The 24,165-nt window shown below is 39.3% G+C and overlaps 1 long non-coding RNA gene across 1 annotated transcript; it reads right to left on the bottom strand.

Moving 5' to 3' along the window:
* Nucleotides 1-2,401: 2,401 nt before the first annotated feature.
* LOC140235648 (uncharacterized) lies at nucleotides 2,402-4,259 on the bottom strand. Its single transcript, XR_011901703.1, has 3 exons — nucleotides 4,165-4,259; nucleotides 3,377-3,487; nucleotides 2,402-2,488 (listed from the first exon to the last, which is right to left on the bottom strand). It is a non-coding gene; the product is annotated as an uncharacterized lncRNA (long non-coding RNA).
* Between the last annotated feature and the right edge of the window lie 19,906 nt (nucleotides 4,260-24,165).

The following is a 24,165-nucleotide window of genomic DNA, read 5'->3' as shown; positions in this document are numbered from 1 at the left end:
ACTCACTAAGATGCTGCTTTAGCCGATGAAAAGGTAAAATGAAATATTTTGAAACCAAAGCTTTAATGAGGTTCAAAGATATTTGCTTGAAGAAATTTGATTGATTGATTGATTAATTGATTGATTGATTGACTGATTGATTGATTGTCAATCTTTATGCAGAGTGGCCTGATTAGACTGAATCAGAATAATGACTGCACTGCCGGCATAATTGCCCTCCCCCTTCAGAATACTCTCAGACCTGCTGATGTGTGCACATTGTGGCTCACCCTTGAGCAGGTGGTCCTTCCATGATGACGTTGATCCAAAGGCTCTGCATGGCATTGAGTGGGTTGGGAAACCTCATGATGATGGATAGGGCTATCAGGGTCCAAGGCAGCTATGCTCCTACCAACACAGAGAAACAAACAAACAAACAAAATCATATGTTGCAATCTATCTTCATAGATCCTTCACTTCATACTTTTGCATAATCATTAATACAAACATGCATACACCAAGTGTAAAAAAAAAAATAATAATCCCGCTGGCATTGCATAAATATGAGGGAAATAGTAAAATGTTGAAGTGTTGCCCTTTTCTTTGGCCCCTGACCTTTGACCCCATGAACCCTAAATTCTCTAGATAATCATTGTCAGTCAGTACATGTATATATGCTATGTTCCATGAAGATACCATGAACAATTTCCAAGTTACGGACAAAAAAATATTGTTACTTGACCTTTTGACCTTAGACCTCATGACCCCAAACTTCCACCAGAGAATCTTAATTGGGTAATACATATATACACCAAGTTTTAAGAAAATATCTTCAGGCATTGCATAGATATGGTGGAAATAGTGAAATTTTACGTATTTGACCTTGACCTTTTGATCTTGAGCATGTGCACCCAAAAGTTGATAGGCACAACTTCACCCCCTAATACACATACATGCCAAGTTTCATTAGGATACCTCAAAACGTTTTTTAGTTACGCTGTCCACAAAATTCATTACGGACGGAAGGACGGACGGACGGACAACCCGAAAACATAATGCCTCCGGCACCACTTCGTGGCGGAGGCATAAAAAAAAAGAAAAAAAAAGGCTGTCAGCTGTGATTCAAGAAAATTTCACACTGCAAATATTTCTTGCTTTACAGTATGCACAAAACTACTTCCATTGGGGTGTAAGAACGACATTTTGTGTAAGTAGAGAATAGAGATTGTTAAGAATTGGGTGTGCACTTTTGATTATTGCAACACAAGATAGATACTCTAGAATCTACTTTTTGAAACAAAAATCTTTACAGTATCCTGTCTTCATTTCTTTCTGAATCTACAACTCCTCAAAGATTAGCTGATTGATGTAACTACCTTTATGAGGGTCGTAAAATTTTGATATACACTGATCAGGATCCTCTGATAAAATAGTTATCGCAGCACAAGCATGGCTCCTGTAAGCAATATGTTGATTAAACAGAATTTCCCCACTAGTTAAAGTCAGGGTTAACCACTCTGGAATTGGACTCCAGCTATCACTGGGGTAACATGACTCTCACCTGGTATAGCCATTGAAGTCAGCTGCTCTGGTTTGTCCAAAAGATCCACATTCTCTCGACGGAAAGACTTTGACTTGGCACCAGCAAAGTTCCTGAAAGAATACAAGACAAGCTTATCAACAAAGAACATGATACATGTACTACAAAATACCACAAATCATAAGCAATTACATCTCATCTGGTACAGAAATCCTATGACCCACCAAACAAACAAATAAACACAAACTACAATAACAGTGAACACATTCTGAACAAGACACTTTTTTTTTTCTTTTAATACTGCACAATTTATTCTGACAAATGAAGTATGGAATTGCGACTGATTGACAAATTGCCCCACATCGACGTAAATAAGCACTGAATTGATCAGTGTTTTAGTAGAAGCCATGATAAAAAATCATGGGCGTACATACTCGAGCAGGATTCGAACCTACGACCTCCTGATCACCGGACAGGCGTCATCTCCACTAGACCACCGAGCTTTCGCCCGACAGCAAGTGTTGGTTCTAATCCTTATAGCATGCAGCGGGTACTGCTTTGTTATTCAAATTCATGAAATTCTTCCGTCGAGATGTTTTCATTGCGACTGATTGACAAATTGCCCCACATCGACGTAAATATCATGGCTACTACTAAAACACTGATCAATTCAGTGCTTATTTACGTCGATGTGGGGCAATTTGTCAATCAGTCGCAATGAAAACATCTAGACGGAAGAATTTCATGAATTTGAAGAAGTATGGAATTGTTTGCTTGATTTTCTTCTGAACTTAATAATCTATGCTTTATAATAAGGAGCTACAGTGTCAAACCTTGGCAAAACCATCACTGGATCAATAGAGATCAACACAAAGTGACTCACGTCTTCCAGTCCTCTTCTGTTTCCCAGATCTCGTAGACGGCATAGTTACAGGTCCCCTCATGGCCTCAAACATTCTCACACTGTAGCTGCCATTGTGTATTAGTGGAAACAACAGAAATACAATGCATGACATTACTGGGTAAATACTGTATACCTTTTGGAACATAATTTTATCAACATATAATAAACTTGATGTTGAAAAGATGAACTGAAATGTTTCCAATTAGTACCATATTGATGTACCGGTACTTGTTTCAGGTTTCTCTAGGTCCTGCTATTACAGTTTGCCTACAATATATTTAGAGGCATATATATTGTAATTCTGCAAGGGGGAAAGCAATGATGAATGATGATGATGATGATGATGATGATAATCATGACTAGTAACATCATTTTCATTATTCAAGTAATAACAACAGTGATAATTCATCATGAAAATTTTATTATGATCACTACCATCACTACTTTATTATTCCTAATATTACTAGCTTTGAAAAAACACACCAAATCACTATATTCCAAGTTTATCACAAAAGTAAAAAACATTCACAATGGGGCATAAAGTCTTGACTTCCTAAACTTCATCTTTGAAACTTTAGTTTCAACACACACACACACACACACACGCACACACACACAAATAAATAACAATAAAGATGTAAAATTTGAACAACAATTTTCAAACAGTACAAGTACTTGACTAAGTTAGTACTTGACTGGATTAGGCATCCAGAATTCTGCTCTGTTGAAAGATATGGATGGCTGTTTATATCACATATCTATATCCTCTGAGAATTGTTCATTCAGCTTATTCAATCTCATAACTTTCCATAAGAAACATCACATTCATAGAAGAAAAAAAAAGAAATAAAGTCAATTTTCCTAACTCTGTGATTAGTATAATATTACTGAAGCACTTTCCATTCAAAATATCACACCAGTGGGAATCTAGCAATGAGGACACGATGTCTTACCTCACACATCCATCATCTCTTCCTGCTGCATCAACGTATGTCCTCAGGTTGTCACGGAAACTTCATATTCTTTTCCTCCTGTACGGCGAACTACCTGCCGACAATGAATGCCTGTGGAGAGTAGTCGTGATCGCGTGAATAACTGCAGTCAGCAACGCGCTGTCGTAATGATACTGACCTGTGTGACAGTAACTCTAATTGTTAGTCTCATGGGGGGGGGGGGGAGGGGGAGAGAACAACTAGCAATCTATATTTCATGATGAGTTACACATTACTCCAGGTTAGAAGGCATATAACCTTGTTTTTTATGATGTCTATGATGGTCCCCCTTATTTAAAAGCCACCGTAATGTGTAACGTTAACATTAAACAGCGTAAGCTGTGAGCGCGAGCAGAAACAACCACAACTAAGTCAACGTTGAATTCAATGCTTCCCCATGTCTCATTTAATTCAAATTTATGTGAGTGACTGGAAATGAGATACTAAGGAATCCCTGAAATTTTGGTGGAATTTGGTAGAGTGAATTTGAGGTATATCTTCTTGCCTCTTAGATACGATATTGGCTTACTGCCAATACTGCATTACCATTTTACTACCGCCGGAATCTGTCTCTAAGAAGCCCATGACCGACGGCAACGAGAAGAGACAGATCTCAGACAAATTTCAATGGTCGCGCTCTGTCCACACGTAGTGCTCCTCTACAAGTTAGCGTGGATATGTCTTCCTGGACATTTTGCTGACTAAACCATACAGATACAGATCTCATCGGTCTACGACAGTTTACCAACCTGGGGTTGCTGAGGCTGAGCCCGTATCCGTAGTGCCGGTGCGGTGCCGGTGGTTGAGCCTGAGCCTATTTACAGCCTCAGGCTGTGGTCTTGCCCTTGGCCTGCTTGATGTTTGGGTTGGAGACCTGATCGTCATGGCAGGCGCTGCCGTAACTATACACAGCCCAGTCGCTGTACGTACGATATTCGCACAGCGTACCTCCGTCTGGTCGGGCTATTCGTAAACGCTGCCGCTGATGTAACCCCCGCCCGGGGCGGCCGGGCGCTGTACCAGTAACGTGTTGGGGTCGCTGCTGCGGTTACCGCTGATGTTGCTCTGCTCGTGCTAACTTAGTCTCCAAGTATGTCCACGACCGGGCGACCTGATCCCGATCGATCTCGCGCTCGTCAACTCACTGGCAATGGCGGAGCTGAATCTCTTGCATAACGCCATCGAGATCGTTCCTACTCCCACTTTCAGAAGAGACAGCCATCGAAATCGCTAATGCTGTGTATAATATAGCGCGCGTACCAAGCGAACGTCTAGCTCTCACTGCACAGTATACGGGCTAGCAAGCGCGCGCGGATGTGCATGCGCATGCAATTTGCAGATTGATGGTGTATACCACAGTGTACACGCAACGACACGTGCAGTGTAAGCTTGCGCTGCGCTGTATTGTCATCGAATGACTTTTTATTTTGATGGAATGATTTTTTGTTCATCGAATGGTTTTTTGTTCATCGAATGATTTCTTGTCATAAGTATAGAACGCCATGTCAAATATATCTTGGGTCTAATATATTTTTGGTGAAATATATATATTTTTTGTCGAATATATTTTGGTCAAATATGATTTTTGGTCAAATATATTTTTTGTCAAATATATTTTGGGTCAAACATAGTTTGTGTCAAATATATTTTTGATCAAATATATTTTTGTGAAATATATTTTTGGTGAAACATATATTTTTGTCAAATATATATTTTGTCGAATATATTTCGGTCAAACCTTCATATTCTCTTGTCAAATATATATTTTGTTTGAATATATATTTTATGAAATATATATTTTATCGAACATATTTTTGTGGAATGAAATTTAAATTGATGAAATGGTTTTTTAGTTGGTGTCGAACATAATTATTTGATTCCCTTCTGGCGTGCCATACTTCTGGCGTGCCATAGAAGGCAGTGCTCTTCTTTGTATAGCGGTTAGTTTCGATTCAGAAGTATAGGGATATAAAAACGAAACCAAATTGGTTAAAAATTCATTTATTATGACTAAGCTACTCATTTGGAAATGCTATCATACAATATTAGCTTGATAAGCGTATCTATGTCCGACAAACAAAATGACACCAAAAAGGTTTTGCCACCTCGAGTGGTACCAACAACCCATTTTTCGGGTCTTGGCCCATGGACTATAGGTATTGGTACTTGCTAAACGCATCTCCTTTAGTTTCCATTGACAACAATATGGGAGGAGAATGGAAGCGATCAAGGCCCTCGCTAAAAGACGCTTGTTGTAATACGCATTGCATGCCTTTCTTTCTTTCTTTCTACTGTTTCCTATTGTTTGTGAGTTAAAAACTTGCGGCAACTAAGTCACCGCAGCCGACACACAACGCTTACCGACTCATTCATGCGGCGGCAGCGGCACGGACACAAACGCACTTCAGTTTACATTCGGGCTGCCGTATTGGTTAGAATAGTTACTGATAGACCTGTCCTGCGATTGGGTCATTATCTTACACATCCAAGCTATGCCGTATATACGGTAGTGCGTGCGATTGAGCGTAAACGCCGTCGCTAAGCAGGACTGTTGTATTGTTTCGTCTATAGTGAAAGAAACAGGTTGTTAGCTTCAACATAGCCCGAACTTTAAGAGCGATTTTCTCCGTTATTTAGAAAATGGACTGACATCATAAGCGTAGATAATATTCGTTTCTATGATCCATAGGGATGTCCAAATGAGTTGTATTACATATCAGTGTAAAGCTTAGTATCTGTAGAATTCACATATAGGCATAACTACGATCTCATTTTTTGCGACTTTTGACTCTTTCCGACGGAGCGCATCACGTGTGTGGCGCTCCGACAAAATGAGTCATAAGTCGCACGGCGAGTTTTCCCGTAATGAGCCGCAAATGAAGGGGAAGCAGTGCTCGGGTCGAAATTTTTTTATACAAATTTTGATTCCTTGATGTTTTATCTGTTTGTACAGAAAATTTCAGCGTGTAAAAATGAGTACAAGTGTCCCAAATCACAGTTTTTCTGAGTCAATTTTTTCGGTTACATTTTTTTCGAACGCTCGCCTTTGCGTTGCGTTTCACACCTATTGTTCTTGCCCGATTGAGATTCCACCTCCGTTTCTAGGGTGTATGCTAATGAGGCATTGCTCTTGACCCCATTGAAGACAAAACAAAGCATGGTGCGCGCGGCGGTCAAGCGGTGAGGGCTTTAGAATTACGCAATAATAGTGAGCTGACCAAGGCTATCGATTGCATGACCAGCGAGTTTCGTTTGATACATGCCCTCCATTTCATGAAGTGGTGATTGATGTGACGCACAAATCGCGCTGAAAAAAAAAAATGATTCCAACGAACGATCACGCAGAATTTATAATACTTTATCTATGAGCTAATACAATGATCATAATAATCGAACTTGAAACCTCTGTATGCGAGTGTGTACTTTTACAACGGTTATTAATTGGCCTCATTAATGAATTCATTCAAATAATCATAACTTTCTTTCCCTGGTATGTGCCTTGCTGTTTAAAGTTCATCTCTGGAGATATAGTAGGGCCTATAAGTTGTCAATTACATGTATTCTCGTTTTTATTAAGTCGACAATTCGTGTGATAATTCGCCAAATTTATGTAATGCATACTATTGTTTCCCTGGTTAATAAAACTTATTGCCCTATTTCTTATGATGGTTTGGGCCGCGACGACATGGAGAGAAATCGGAAGATAAACATTATTAATGCCCAAATACAATTATAGGTCGTGTTCCCTTTTGAGGATATTCTGACTCTTGTCATCTGTGTATTTTTTTAGAGGTAGGACCTATCTGAGAAAGGGACAGAAAGCTGTGTCGCTACTCAAAAGTGTGCTTCTTCATTTTGTTTTGTTTTTTAATCAGAATGTTTGTAATGATAGCTGTTTGTCGTGTATTGCGTGTAGCTGACATGTGAGAGGTCAAGTCTGCAAAGAATTTGGCTAACAGCTTTGCGGATTAGCAGCGCTAATTGCCCATTGAATTGCGTATTCTGAGGAATTTCAAATGAAAGAACTCGGACGACACTGTTCACGCCTTGTATCCGAGTAAACCCCGCATCAACGAAGCATTAAACAATGAAAGGTAAACTTCCTGCTATCAAGGGGTGGATAAAGACGCAACCAGTATTCTTTCTTCGCCATTGATAGCAGAATCAGTGACTGAATGGAGCAACAGTGTTGGAGGATCGGCATTATGTCTGCTAATTTGTAAAAGAATTTTTCAGTCCCCTTTTGTCTTCAGAACCACAGTCAGGGACGCAAAGTTACTCTATCTCCTACAAGCTGTCGTTACTATCTTAAAACGTGAATTTTATGAAAGGTTAAAAGTGATCGCGGAATCAGTTCTTCTGCGTGACACATGCAGGCTTTTATAATAGCATACCAAGCTTAAATCGTTTACCTGTATAGAAAGGGCGGGGATACACACTAAAGCTATCGCAATTATCCGGATTTGAGAGTAATACACTCTACTACTTTTCTTCATCTTTCCCTCAACAAAGACCATGGTAATTCAAAACAAACAAACAAACTAACTTACTAACTAACAAACAAGCAGTTGCATTATATCAGAACGTATACAAATTTTTGTGTTTCATGTATGTATAGGTCATCTCTTGATGTATAGTACGCATTTGTTGTCGTTTTTACAGTGTTTCCTAATAAATGCCTATAGCGAAAACCCAACACAACTTTTATCAAGGAGGAAAGGGAACTTACATTTAAATATAACATAGTTTACAGAAATCAGACATGTAAATAAGGCAATCATATACATCCGCACGGCCGATTATAATCTCTTACTTTGATTATCAAACTTGCATCGCCGGCATTTACGTGCTTTTTTCTAATTTTCTGAACTTTGCCTCATTTTCTCTTTTTTTTAAAAACAACTGCTCGAAACATTTAAAAATCGTAACACAGTCTGCTAACCCACAACATGATATTCCATTTGATTCGTCACTTATTGTTGGTCGGGTGACGCCAAATGTTGGAATCTCGAGCGATGATACACGGCATTTTGTTTGTTGGTTTTCGTCTCATCGCTCAAAAGAATTTTGACTACGATTACAGAGGTATCATCTACAAGACATAACTGATAGTTTACAGTAGTGATCATCAATTCAGTAAGGATTAGTCAAGTCATGAATTCACTTTACCCATCATGTCTTTTCGAACTACGACATTGTTTGGGTAACCGCGCCATTTTGTTCTCATAGTTCAAACTAATTCTTGACATAATCAAAACAAATAATTTTCTTTATATAATTTCTCAAAATACTCGAAAGATGGCCTAAGTCAAAACTTTCTACAAAGATTGCATACGGCAATCTTTACTAGCCTCAACAAGTTAGAGCTATCAGTTCCCCCTATGACGATGATTTCGATTGCGTTTTGAATTTGCATCGAACTACTTTCAAAACAGCTATTACCTTTATGGTTCGATTAATAAACCAGTCTTTTGAATTCATAACAAACATTCGTAATCGTAACCATACAGTAACATAATACTGCATGTCAATAAAAGTTGGAAAATGTAAATGCTATGTCAGTAGCGCAAAATAAATGAGTACCGATTATCTTCATACATTCTAATTCCTAAATGATGTCGCTACGAAAATGACGCATGGTTTGACGACTGCTTCTAGCAAATAAAAGTAAAAAGGAATGGGATATACTTCTAATGATAGTACCACGCCGTACAATGCATTTCACTGTATTTGGTAACGTTTGGTTACGTTTCTGTGCGCTTTACGTACGGAAAATAAAAGGCAGATTGATGCTATTAACATGCTTACACACAACGCATTCAAAATGTTTTTTGAAATACACCGTGTGCAATGTAATATTTTAGTATACGTTTTGAAACTTTGAATTTGCGAGTCCTTTATAAAGTTATAAGCAGGGTTATTACATTATCAAGCAAAAATTTAAGTATTTAGGGATTAGGATTTGCGCAGACGACTAACAGTGCTATAATAGCGATCGTTCGCAACAGAGACAATCCTCTTCATTAGATATACAATGTAATTCTGTCTTCATGAATTGAAAGAGAAACGAAAAGAAGTCAACTTTTTAACTTCATGTAGCTTTCTCACCAATTGAACTTGATTTGATCCGCCATGCATTATATTGCTGTGTGTTCTATTAATTCTATTAAATTATTTAATCGGCGTGCTTGTTTTTTATGCAGAATATCACAAGTAAGTTTAATTCATTGAAGTTCATAATGTTTGTACATATGGCGTGTTCGTAGTTTCGTATTTTCATTTTTATAACATATCATTTGTCCATTATCTGATTCTGACCACGAAAATATGGTGACTGTTTAAATGCGGAGCATGTACTGGAAAATGTAATGTCTCCTGTCAGTATAGACAAACAAATTTCTATTCTATCCCCGCTTTAAATGGAAATGAAAAAAAAAAAAAAAAAACAAGTTCGACTTTCAGTAGATTTCAACCGTTTTGTATAGTGCCTGATTCATGTAATGGACACAATTCTTTAGCACATAAGCAATCACACAACTTTCGGGAATAGATGTATGTCTTAATGATTGTATCTCATGGAAAAAAACTCGTCTCCTTGCCTGAATTTTAGCTTCTTCCTGTTCAAGCTTGCGTGAAAGAAATAGTTGAACATCAATCGCAATCATTAAGAGAGGCACATCCTTAAAAATAAGCACAGGAGTACTGTTTTCTGTATGTTCCGTAGAGCTGTAAAATGCAGCTCTATGGTATGTTCACAGGTATTCTGTTGTAAACGCGGTGCGCTTAGTCTTTATTCTAGACGGCGAAGGGAATATCCAAAGCTTATGATACAGTGTATATCCTTTTATCTAAAAACAACAACAACAACAACAACAACAACAACCAAAAAAAAAAAAGATTCCTCTTGAATTTTACCGTATTTTGCAATTATCTATCATTTTCCGGCAAAAACACTAGTGTGAAAACGCTAACACCACGCCGATGTCGCTTTATTTTCATCCAACAAAAAAGGATAATGCAAAAAACAATGGACCGGTACACTACAATACATTATAATGAATAATATTGTAAATAAACAGAGTGATTTTTGTTTAAAATTGATTTATTTGTTTAGAGGGTAGTATAAAAATAGTATAGATAATCCCTTATATGAGGAACTTTAGATATGATAACGGTACATTGGTCCAGATAAAGACTAAGCGCACCGCGTGACAGCTGTGGACATCATAACCCTTTGGATATTCCCTTCGCTGCCTTGAATAAAGACTAAGCGCATCGCGTTTACAACAGAACACCTGTGGACGTACGGAAGACAGTGCTCTTCTTTTTATAGCGGTTAGTTTCGATTCAGAAGTATAGGGATATAAAAACGAGACCAAATTGGTTTTAAAAAAATCATTTTTTTTGACTAAGCTACTCATTTGGAAATGCTATCATAGCTTGATAAGCATATCTCTGCCCGACAAACAAACTGACACCAAAAAGGTTTTGCCACCTCGAGTGGTACCAACAACCCATTTTTCGGGTCTTGGCCCATGGACTATAAATTAAAGTGTGTTCATGCTACATTTGAAGGGATAGCATATAGCGAAGGGAAAACAAACCTGAATGGCCATCTTCAGGAAGCCATTTTTTGTTGGCGATTATGAATTACTTAACTATGAAATTGAAATAAAAACATACAGAAAAACGACTGCAAAATCTTTGCATAATGTGCCATTATAATCAAGTTTCCATTACTTTTCTTTTATGATACATTTCCTTCGATTACTGCTCCTTTATTCTTTCCCATTACATTTCATCACTTTCCTTTCCAGCTATCCACTTCATTCCGCCTACAAACGTATACAGATATTTTTGCCCGTATATACAATCTCAAAAGATATTGCCATAACATAGATAGGCAAACCTGACCGGATGTAACATTACATTTCGATTGCTAAAGTGTGATCGGATTACCATCCATCAAAAAGAATATAGAAGACCATCATATTTCTCTCCCCCCCCCCACCCTCTTTGATCTCTCTCCCTCTCTTTCCAGTTATCCAATTCTTTGATTGAATAATATCATTAGTGAAGATCACTTCTCGATGATTCTTTGCCTGTATCATATATATATATATATATATATATATATATATATATATATATATACATATACAACAATATCTAATATATGTACATTCATCAAACAACATTTAGAAGACCAGTCTATTTTTCTCCCTCTCTCTTTCTCTCCCTTTCAATCTTTCTTCTCATCGCATAGATTCCAGTGTTTCGCCTGAACACCGGAAGACCTCATAAATGTTCTATCAAATATACAAATTCCACAAAACAATAGTCTTTCCGGTTAGTGATGAGTTTTCATCATAATAATATTATAACAAATAACTTCTGTCTTATCACTATGTGAAATCTTATTTCATGTGATTCGTAATGAGCAATACTTCTTGGCAGTAGAGTTTTAAGTCAATTATAATATTGTACATACAATTGGCAGCATTTAACCCCTACTGTTGAATCACAAATGTGCTCGTTGATCTCTTTTATTTATCCCATGGAAACCTTAAGTCATATCTGTAGGCAGACATAATGGATAATTCCAGAAAGCAAACTTCTCATACAAAAAAAAAAAAAAAGAAAAAACTTCTGTGTGGATGGCAGGTACCGCAATAGCATGGATTTTTTTTTCAGATTTAGTTATCATAAGTTGTCAAAGAAAGCAAGAAAGATGCAATGATTTATTTGAATATTGAAAATCCCATCAGGCTCTTGTCAACATTATGAAAGGGATAATTGCTGAAACAAAACCGAGAAACTAACTCAAATGAAAGATTGGTCTGCGAAACTCAACTTCGATGTTGCTTGAAGTTGTTTTTTTTTTTTTCTTTCTCTCATACCTATGAATGACAGTCTGATTATGTCATTTACAGGTCGTTCAAATAATCTACTTGGCCAACAAACCAAATAGAGGATATTCTGTGTAACATTCATGCAACGCAAGAGCCGATGGTTATTGCCTTTATGGGGTCCTATATATTCATCATGGTGAAACACAGCCTAACATATGCGAATGTTTTACGCAAGAATACTTTGAATAGACCAGGTGGCCAGAGTATCAGGTTACATTTTACCTCATTGAATAGACAGGATGTTGATATAAAGACATTCCTGGACGCGCTCGTAGAAAAGTCGGGGATTATGAGCATAATAGAGAAGTTCAAAGGCCGATTACAGACGGTCTCTTTTTTTTCTGCACCGGTCCATAGAATGCATTTGCCTTTGTAGAAAGCGCTCCAAATTTGTGAAGAGTGATTCAATTTTGTGAGAGATGGACCTGTGATAACCCATCGCTTCAATGGAACACTTTGTTTAGGAGCAAGGTATTTTGGGCAATAAAAGCATGAAATGTTCTTGTCTTATCTCATGTGTATCGATGAAATCAAATGTTTTCATGCTGCTATTGAAGTGTTTTATTCACTTATAGGAGTCGTGCCAGCGTAACATATATATATATATAAGGATATATATGCATTTAGGTAGGACTACATTTTTTCATTCCACTAGACTTCGCGCACTCATGCACATTGCAGCATTTTCATATTCATAAACGATTGCAGCAAATGCTCATTTCCTTTATACATTATGCTTATTGAATGAGATTAGTTCTTCATTTCTTTCTTGTCTTTTATCGGGGGATGACTGGTACTGTATAAACAATTAAACAAATATTGATTTACACTCATGACATAAGAGAAGAACAATTCAGCAAAATTAGCCGTCTGTTATGAGAGATTGAAGAATGCCAGGAGAAATGTTGTTTATTTCAACAAAGATATTGCCTTTTCCTTATTTTCTCAAGTGATGTAATAATTTTAGGCCTTCAAGCCTGTGCGGCTTGTGCTTGTCATACTTCTATGATCATGTCGGCTTCTTCTACAGCTGCTGGAGTATACGCGATGGCCAGCCTTTTTTTGTTGTTGCTAAATTGAATTAACTTCTGCGTCGAATTCGGGAATGGTCACCTGCGACCCTGTTTGAAAAGACGCTCTCTCACATGGAGACGAATTTGAATTGTCTACGGGCATTCTAATTTGAATACGTTTTTTTTTTTTTGAAGTGATAGGATATAGTGAGAGGAAACTGAGATTGAATTATGAACATATTCATGGCGCTATCTTTTTTTTTTCTTTTATTTTGTCGACGAGTTTGAATTACATAACTGTAAAATTAGAAAACAAACGTACACACACACACACACACAGAAAAAAAAATGACTATGAAATCTTCGCATAATGTTAAACAATTTTGAACACTCGAATATGCCATTTTCTCTTCCTTTGTTATACATTTGCCTCGATTCGTGCTCCTTCATTTTTATCTCATTGCATCACATTGCTTTCCTTTCCATCTATCCACTATGTCTTCTTTATTCTCATCATCTTTAATTAGTCGTCTAGATTGAATATCCTCATCGATGGTGGCGATCACTTATCCAAGATACTTTGCCCGTATTATTATGTATAATCTAATAAGATATCACCATAACACAGATTATAGGCAAACCTAGCCGTGTATAATATTTCATTTCGTTTGCAAAAGTGTGTTAAGATTACCAGTCATCGAACAAAATTTAGAAGACCAGCCTGTTTTATTTTTCTCTCTCTATCTCTCAATCTTTCTTCTTATCGCATAGACTCCGATGTTTCATATGCAGACCGGAAAAGCTTATAAATGTTCCGTCAACTGACTTGAGCATGTGTTTTATAAGATCATATAGTTGTAAGTGAATATATAATTATATATATATATATATATATATATATATTCTCCACCCTTTCTCATGTCTCTCTCTCTCTCTCACACACACACACACACGCACACACACACACACACACATACACATAGACAAAACAATAATCTATCCCGTTTGCTGATGACTTTTATCATATATATCATATCACAGTACACTGTGTAAGATTTAATCTCACTTGATGTGTAGTGAACAATATCTCATCCCGACATTACGGTGTATACGGGGTTGTAAGTGAATCGTGATTGCACATAAACTTTGCAACATTAAACCCGACAGGAAACCTACAAATGCGCTCGTTGATCTCCTTTATTGATCCCATGGAAACCTAAGTCATATAATTATGGTCGAAATCTGGAGGCAGTCATGATAGATGAATTCAAAAAGAAAACGTCTCTATACAAAAAATAGATAAATAAATAAATAAATCGTGGATTTCACAGGTTTAGTCATCATTAGTTGTCAAAGATTGCGAGAAAGGTGCAATGATTTAATTGAATATTGAACATCCCATCAGACTTTTGTCAACATTATAAAAATTGTTGAAACAAAACCGAGAAACCAACTCAAATGAAAGATTAGTTCGCGAAACTCAACTTCGATGTTGCTTGAAGTTGTTGTTTGTTTTTCTGTCATACTTATGGATGACAGCCTGCTTATAAGATCGTTAAAAGAATCTATATACTTGACCAACGAACCAAATGGAGGATCCCTGTATAGCATTCATACAACGCAAGAGCCGATATTGCTACTATGGGGTCCTATATATTCATCATGGTGAAACACAGCCTAACATAATTACGCGCGTGTATTACGCAAGAATACTTTGAATAGACCAGGTGGCCAGAGTATCAGGTTACATTGTACCTCCATGAATAGTCAGAATGTTGATACAAAAACATCCCTGGACGCGCTCGTAGCCGCCATCTGAAAAGTCGGGGATTATGAGCATAATAGAGATGTTCAAAGGCCGATTACAGACAGCCAGTTTTTTCTGCACCGGTCCATCGAATACATTATAATGAGGTGCTTCGTATGTATTATGTAACCTTTTTTACGGACCCCAATGATTTAATGGTTGTTGGGAATCGAATGTGCAAGTTCTCATGTGGTTGTTACCAACATTTATCATAGCATTTATACTTCGACAATGACATACGCTGCAATAAACAAGAAACAAGAAACAAGACATATGGCAGAAGTTTTTTGTTCTTTTCTATCTCTTTCTCTCATACGCTTAGCATTCACGGGAAATTGTATATAAAAATTACGATGTTTGATATTTTGATGCTTGCAGCATTTTCAAAGAAACCTTGGGATAACTAGACCGGTGGTGTAATGTAAAACATTTTCTTGAATAAAGAAACGATTCAATCAATATCTATATATATTTATGTATATGCATATATATATATATATATATATATATATATATAAATGTATGTTTATACTTCTTAATCTTTGTATATGTATATATATATTTTGCCAAGATTACAAACCTATCGAGACGGAAACTGTTAATATACCGACCTATCCTGCAGCGACGATGTTTTTTTTTTTTTTTTTTTTTTTTTATCTCCTGCTTACGACAATGTGTAAGCTCTACATATATTTCAAGGCTTTGGGGGAATATCAGAAAGGACAAAGAATGTGTGTGTGTTTTTGTTTTTGTTTTTTAAGAGAGGCAAAAATAGTAAATACTAATACACCATACTGATAATGTAACAATATGGAACATCTCCAATGTACATTTATTATTACCTTTTGAGTGATCATGAACATCATCATCATCATCATAAACAAATGGTTCCCTTGATGTAATTATACAATAGCTTTTCTCTGTTGTTGTTAATTGTCATTATTACCATAATTATTTCTACACTGTTCAAGTTATCGAGTGATAAAGACACACATACAACCACACAATTTTTCTAATTTCTTTGCAAGGAGAGATACATGTACACACGGTGATGGTACTCCATATTATAAGAAAGATTGCAAGTGATCTCTGCAATGTAGAAAATCGTCCATTTTTGGACAGGCATGAGTGTTTACATGTAATACGCAGTTGCACAGACTTGTGAGGGCTTTCATTGAACATTGTACAGTGTGTACATCGTATCGTCTTCTCGCGATCGCTTGCAGGCACACAGGCATGGGCACGGATCCACAGACATGGACACACAGGCGCACACATAGTCATGAGCACACACTTACAAAGGGGATATTATTATTTACAATGCATGCACGCACGGCCTCCAATGGATTCGCACGCAGGATGCTAGTCCACTGCCTAGACTGCCTTCGTATACCGCCAATGAGGGCGTATGAGAGAGTGAAAAAAAGATAAGAGTCCCGTTTCGGGACTAGCAGGATGCTAGATTCGCACGGACTCGCACGGTAGCGTGCCAGCACCACGCACGGTACCGTGCCAACACCTCGCACGGTAGCGTGCCAGATGGTCCGCACTCGACGGTGGCACGCAGCCGCACGGAGGCGCACTGACTGGCACGCAGCCGCACGGAGGCGCACGAGGTCGCACGGGGTCGCACGGGGGCGTACAGAAGCGCACGCACCCGCACGAGGCCGTATGAAATGGCACGGAGCCGCACGCACCCGTGCGAAACCGCACGCAGCCGCACGAAGCAGCCCCGTGCGCAGTGCGTGCGGGAGTAACATAACTTAATGGTCTGACTGTATGTCCTGCCAAGCGGGTAGCCTGGAGAAGGGACATATCGTGAGCATTCAGGGTATCTGCCACAGCGTCTCTCCAGCGTCGCCTTGGTCTGCCTCTGGCTCTTGCACCCGAGTATCTCAGGTTGTAAGCTTGTAAGGGGGGCTGGTTGGGTGGCATCCGTGTGAGGTGACCGAACCATTTGATACGTTGTTGCTTGATATGATGTAGGACAGATGTGGCGCCTACCATGTCTCTGATCACCTCATTTCGTATCATGTCCCTCCTGGTCTTGTTCACGGCTTTCCTCAGACACTTCATCTCGCATGTTACCAGCTTCTGCTCAAGAGTTCTTGTTAGGGGCCATGTCTGGCACTGGTAAGTGAGAGTTGGCAGGAATATGGTGTTGATGAGCTTTGCCTTTGTGCACATTGGGATATTGGGGTGTCTGAGAAGGGGGGCCAGTTGGTAGCTGACTGCGTTTGCTTTCTGGCAGCGTGTTTCTATTTCTCTGTCTAGTTTCCCGTCTACTGTAAATATGCTGCCCAGGTACTTGAACTCAGTTGTCTGCTTCAGTTGAGCTCCATTGATGTTGATTTCAAGCTTCTCTGGGGTTCTACTGACTGTCATGGCTTCAGTCTTACTCACACTGATTTTCATGTCATAACTCTCACAGCATGCGTTGAGCAGATCTGTGTGTTCCTGCAATTCATCCTTGTTGTTGTTCATTATGGCTTGATCATCAGCAAACAGGAGTTCATTTAGTGCCTCCAGGTCTGGGTTTGCCTCCTTTGTGATCTGGTCCATGTATATGATAAAGAGCAGGGGGGAGAGGACACAGCCCTGTCTCACCCCGGAAGTTACGGGGAACCAGTTGGAAAGTCCACTAGAGGTGCGGACTGCGCTCTTGCTGTTGGTGTATATAGATCTGATATTGTCTAGGAGCTGCCCCTTGATGTCATAGTGCTCCAGCACTCTCCATAGCTTGTCTCTGTTCACTCTATCAAATGCTTTTTCTTGGTCAACAAATACCAGATGGAGTGCTTTGTTGTACTCTAGGGCCCTTTCACTCAGCTGTCTCAGTGCAAAGATGGCGTCAGTACAGCCTCTCCCTTTCCTAAAGCCAAGCTGGGCGTCACTCAGTAAATGTTCTGCCTTCGCCCTAGTGCGTTGCTCCAAGATTTTTGCATACATCTTTCCTACGTGGCTAAGGAGTGATATGCCCCTGTAGGTGCTGCAATCCTTCTTGTTCCCCTTTTTCTTCCATATTGGTACCACGACTGCGTTCTGCCAGTCTTCTGGGACTCTCCTTTCCTCCCAAGCCTTTTGGAATATGATTGTGAGCCACTCAACTCCCGTCTCTCCACAGGCCTGGACAGCTTCTGTTGTTATGCCATCTACGCCTGCTGATTTTCCTTTAGGGCTTTTCTTGATGGCCCATCTTACTTCACTCTCCAAGATGGTTGGTTCGGAGTGGTCTGGGTGGTTGGGAGTGAACTGTGATTGTGTGTCGCTCACTCCAGATGGATTTAGAAGGTCCTTAAAATATTCCTCCCATCTGTGCATGATCTCATCCTCTTCCTGCAGAGACTGCCCATTTGCGTCATTGATCACAGTGGTGGGGTCAAAGGGTTCGTCGCGTACCCGCATGGCTTTCACACTTTTGTAAAACTCTCTCGGGGAGTGTTTACACAATTCACTAAGGTCTTCACCATACTTTCTCCATGAGGCCTCCTTTGCTGCTTTTATCACTCGTTTGCTATTTCTTCTTGCGTGGCTGTACGTTTCGTAGTCGTCGTCCTGCTTTGACTTCAGCCAGACCTTGAAGAGCCTCTTCTTTTCTTTGACTGCCTCTTTGACGTCCTCGTTCCACCACGCTGTCGCCTTTCTTGTTCCGTTCCCTGCCTTTCTATAGCCGCAGGCGTCTTGCAAGGTGTCCAGAAGAGTAGCTTTGAAGGTGCTCCAGGCCTCTTCAACATTCATGTTTGTGGGGTCCACCTCTTTCAGCTTTTGGCCTACCACGTTGAGGATGTGGTCCTGTACCTCAGTATTTTGAAGCTTCCTCATGTTAATTCTCTCTGTCTGTTTCCTTTTGCCTGGCCTCTTCTTCTTCTGTGCTGTGTGTTTCAAAATGATTGGTCTGTGGTCTGTGTCCAGGAACGCGTTTGGTATGACCTTTGCATCCGTGATGATGTTTCTCATACCAGTTCTTATAAGAATAAAGTCAATCTGAGACCTTACTTCCATGTCGTTCCACTTGTACCAAGTATAAATGTGACTGGGTCGATGTTGGAAGAAGGTGTTGGCGACCATAAGTTCATGCTCTGCACACAGTTCCAGCACAAGGTTGCCATTGTAATTGCAGGGGGTTTGGTGGTCACTGTGTGGGCCAAGATGTGGTGTCCATGGCATTCTTCTCTCACCTACTCTGCCGTTAAAGTCTCCCATAACGTAGAGGTCTTCACTGTCATGGATCTTGTTGATAATTTCTGAGAGGTTTCCAAAGAATTTGTCCTTTTCTTCATCTGAGTATGTGTCGTTGCAAGGTGCGTAGATCTGTATATAGTTTGCAACCTTCTTTCCTTCCCTCACTCTTATCTTTACAATTCGCTCTGAGATGTACTCGGTGTTTAAAATGTTTTTCGCTGTGTTGGAATGCAGGATAAAACCAACACCGTGTACTGCTCTCTGGTCTTTGTTCACTCCGCTCCAGATGAGAACGAAGTCCGAGTCAATTTTCTTAGTCCCTGTTCCTTTCCTTCTGGTGTCTGCTATCCCCATGATCGAAATCTTACGTTGTGTCATGAATTCCACTAGTTCAGGTTCTTTATCCTTCAAGCCACAGATGTTCCATGTACAAACCATTTGGGTATCCGTAAATCGTTGTCCGTTTTCATGTCCGGTCCGTTTTCCGTTTTGATCAGTCCGTTTATATCTCCTTTGTTTGTCTCGAGCAATAGTTATCCGCTACCGGCTTGCTAGGCCCGTCGTAGCTTCACCAGAGCCCCGTTGGCCAGCATTACCTGTTTCCACCTCCTACGGCGGGGACGCGGGGTTGGGCTTTAGGAGGCGGGGTTGGGAGGTTAGGAGGTTGGGCTTTAGGTGTTCGTCCCAAACCCTTAATTCTCTTTGCTCGTGTCGGTTCGAATCCATGCCAAATCTTCGAATGCTGGAGCTCCATGATGTCGACATGACAGATGATTTCTTTTCTGCCCTTGTAGCATCAGCATGAGGATCAAGGATATATCAATCATTATACTTGGTGTATGTCCAGTGTGATACCGTACGCTGTGTGTCAATTGGAAGATAACTTTTCTTATATTCAATCCCAAGGGAGAAGAGAAGAGAAGATAACTAGACAAATGAAAAAGTTGTTGTAAGGAAGTTTAAAAATCATATTCATTTCTACGATAGCTAACGAGAACTGTCTGTACATAAAGGGAAAATTGATCCTCCTGATTTTGGAAATTCGTTACCTTAAGATTTTAGAGGTAACTACGTCATGATGACAGACAGTTGGTCGTTTTGGGTTTCGTTTTAATAGTCGCCTGTTGCGACACGGATTGTCGCCCCCGGCTCGAGGCGACAATCCGTGACGGAGTTGGCGGCACGGATTGTCGCCCCCGTCACGGATTGTCGTCTGGCGACAATCCGTGACGCTTGTGCAGTTCCCAGTTTTTGACCTCGAAGGCGACAATCCGTGATGGCAAAAAATTTGATGCGACACGAATTGTCGCCCAGTCACGGATTGTCGCCCCGGGCTCTGGGTGGTTCCTCCGGTGTTAAGCTTTGGTGGGATGGGTATGACTGGTAAGTTATGCGTATGTGTGTGTGTGTGTGTGTGTGTGTGTGTATTGTTTGTTGTGAGCTGCATGATATGTGCTGTGTATGATTTATAGGTGCGTACAATAAGTGACTTGTGTATGAGTTTCCGTATTGTTGTTTGTGTGTGTGTGTGTGTGTGTGTGTGTGTTTGGAGTATAATAATACAATATGTAGAAACTGTGCATGTGTGGTGGTTGTATAGTGGTAGTGGTTTGTTTGTCTGTGTATATACGTGTGCCTGTATGCGTACGTGTGTATGTGGTATAAAGTGGCGTATGTGTATATCAAAGGGTATGTGATGGTGCGTGTTTGTGGGCGCATTTTTTGTGCCTGCATGAGTATCTGAGGGGTTTGGTGTTCGTGGGCTACGTAGGCCCTACGTATGTGTGTTGTGTGTGAGAGTTCGTGTGTCTACGTAAGGCCCCAGTCACATAATGCTCTGCGTCCGGCGTTACGTCAAAATAAGTCATTTTTCTGCGGACACCCGGGGATCTCTTGCTGTCACCAGAGCATTTTTACAAAACATACGGGAAAAAAATATGCGGGCGATACGGGGGCGATGCGGAGAGATACGACCATATGCGAATACTTGCGTGCACTTGCGGATATTCTTACGAATTGGCACGTAATTTTGAATTGAATTTACGTACAAGTTGTGAAAAGTTTTCGCATTGCTTTAATTTGCTTAACAGTAATGAAAGAAATATGAAATTTTGAACTTGAAGTTTGAATGTTATTTGTGCAGCTCAAATATGGATAAGCATCATAAATGTAAAGACTACATAACATAATTATACCACAAATAGAATACTATCTAGGTCGATATGTTAAACAGAGTAAGAAAATATTACTTACAGTCATGAAATAGACAAGCTGTGGTTACGCTGTCATTGTGCAGCGGTATTCATGACTTCCTGGGTTATGTCAAGGAAATTGTTATAATAAAGCAATGCCTATTACATTTCCGAAAAAAAGAAACATTATGACATTTGGACACCCCTCCGACACCCAAATACAATAAAAAATAGAATATTTAAAAATCATATTTAAAAAGATATTACATATTTAAAAAACAATAATACTATAGGGAAATACTAAATTCGTTCTCATTATATATAATATTCTATCGCTGTCCCACGCCTTCCCGGCCAGAAAAGTGAAAAAAAAAAATGTTGTCACCTCATCCCCAACCCAAAAATTGCCTTTCGAGTTTCGAAAAATAAACATTCAAAGAGTACAAGGAAAAATGTGCAGCATCAATGGTCAAGTAATGTCATGCGTATATGGGTGCCACCTAAAATGACCATAAATCTTCTGCTGCAGGCGCTACTGTGGCAATGAAAATGCATTCAGCGTGTATGAGCACGTGTTTAAAGAGTTCACACCAGCGTGGATCTAAAAATAGTATGGGTGTGTCAACCAATATCAGCGGTGAGGCGGGCTTAGACGAGAGAGAGACCGAGAGAAAATACATACGAGGGAGGTACCCTCCCCAAATGTTGTCTGTCTTTGTTCATTTTTCACTGCAGTCATTTTCTTCCATCAGTCGTAACTACAAAGTCCATACCACTATTCTTTGTCCCAGAATAAGTTTGTGGCATGCTTTATGCATTAGCGAATAATTTCCACACGCCGTAAATAATGTGTAAATCGTTAGTTGATTTTAGCACAAACGAACTGCCATATGCACACCACTAATACATACGTAATACAACACCAACAAACACTCAAAAAAATCCTCATAATGCAAATAAACCAACTCAACACTTTTTTGTGTGTTTTCCTTGATATTTATTGATTTCATTCAAATCATTCATAAATCGACCCATTCTGGATATAACATGAACAAAAAAGTTACAAATGGCAATTCGAACACAAACAAATCCATTTGTCATTTTATACTACAAATAATCTCACTTCAGCATAGATAATTGAGTATATGAATATAAGAACGACCCAAGTCCAATTTTTGGCCAAATTCAGTTTGACATGGGAAATTGTAGCTTATGCAAGGACTCATCTTGTGTATAAATGATAAATCCTAATTACCCCCGGAAGTGCCTGAAATAAATGAGTTAAATCTTATATTAATGTAAGAATGAAGGACTTGGGTCATTCTTACATTCATATTATAGCGCCCTCTCTCGCCCTTCTCTCATTTCTATAGCAGAATATCATGTATATGAATCAAAGAACGACCCAAGTCCATAATTATGAATCAAAGAACGACCCCAGTCCATCACACAAAATGGCCTCTCCACAATTAATGTTAATGTTAATTGTCATAATAATATATGTTCTAATTTGTATATACAATGTTGCCATCCCATCACAATTAAATAGAATTATTATTGGACAAACAAAAAAGATATGAAGTTTTTTTTTTTAAGTTTACTCGAAATGGTCTTCTATGGACTTGGGTCGTTCTTATATTCATATACTCAATTCAATTATAGACCAACCCTACTAACAAGTTCTTCACGAAAAGGTTTTGACATGTAGGGCCCTACCAAACCTATCCCTTGAATATATTGGTTTGGATCATGTAACACCTCCTTACTTATAAGGGTATATACATTAAAAAAAACACAAATACATTATACAAATCTAGAATGAAATCAGTCATAAAAAACCCGACCACCCCCCCCCCCCCCCACCTAAACAAATCTAGGGCCTACATTTATCTTAAATATTAAATCCTACCAAAATCTGTCATATTACCATTTATAACTATCCTTCTTCAAATCCAACCCCAACCCACCAATCCCTGATTGACCAAAGAATTAATCATCCCACACCCACATTCACTAACCCACACACACACACACATCCACACACACACAAACACTCACACACAACGCACACACACACACACACACACACACGAAGGTTCGATATTCGGATGGTTCGTTTTCTTTTCCGAAGCTTCAAGTATCCGAAACACACAATTCCCTGTACCTAGAGGTTCGTTGATCCAAAAATGAAATTCGGAATAACGAACCTTCGAATAAAGAACCTTCGGACTAAAGAGCCTTTAGAATAACGAACTTTTGCAATACCGAATTGTAACCCCCTCCCCACATACACACACACACACACACACACACACACACACACACACACCCGAACCGATACCACATTCATTCCTGATGAAACGACTTCCCAATGTTAATAAATACATAATGGACCGTACGCAGAAAAGCAGCGTCCACCCGCACGCAAGCACCACTCTGAATTCATAAACAAATCCGCCAAACCAACTCATCAAAGTCAAAGCTGCTGATAAAATCAATATCAACGTTTATGCCAGCAACAGCTTACAAGGTATCCCTACCCACGCGCAGCTAAAAAACACATACGCAAAAAGCTGACATAATAAACACATTCTTCCATCATACACACACACACACACACACACACACACACACGCACAAACGG

This window comes from Diadema setosum, chromosome 12 (genome assembly GCF_964275005.1).
Source record: "Diadema setosum chromosome 12, eeDiaSeto1, whole genome shotgun sequence".
Taxonomy (NCBI): domain Eukaryota; kingdom Metazoa; phylum Echinodermata; class Echinoidea; order Diadematoida; family Diadematidae; genus Diadema; species Diadema setosum.
This window is presented reverse-complemented; position numbering and strand designations above follow the sequence as displayed.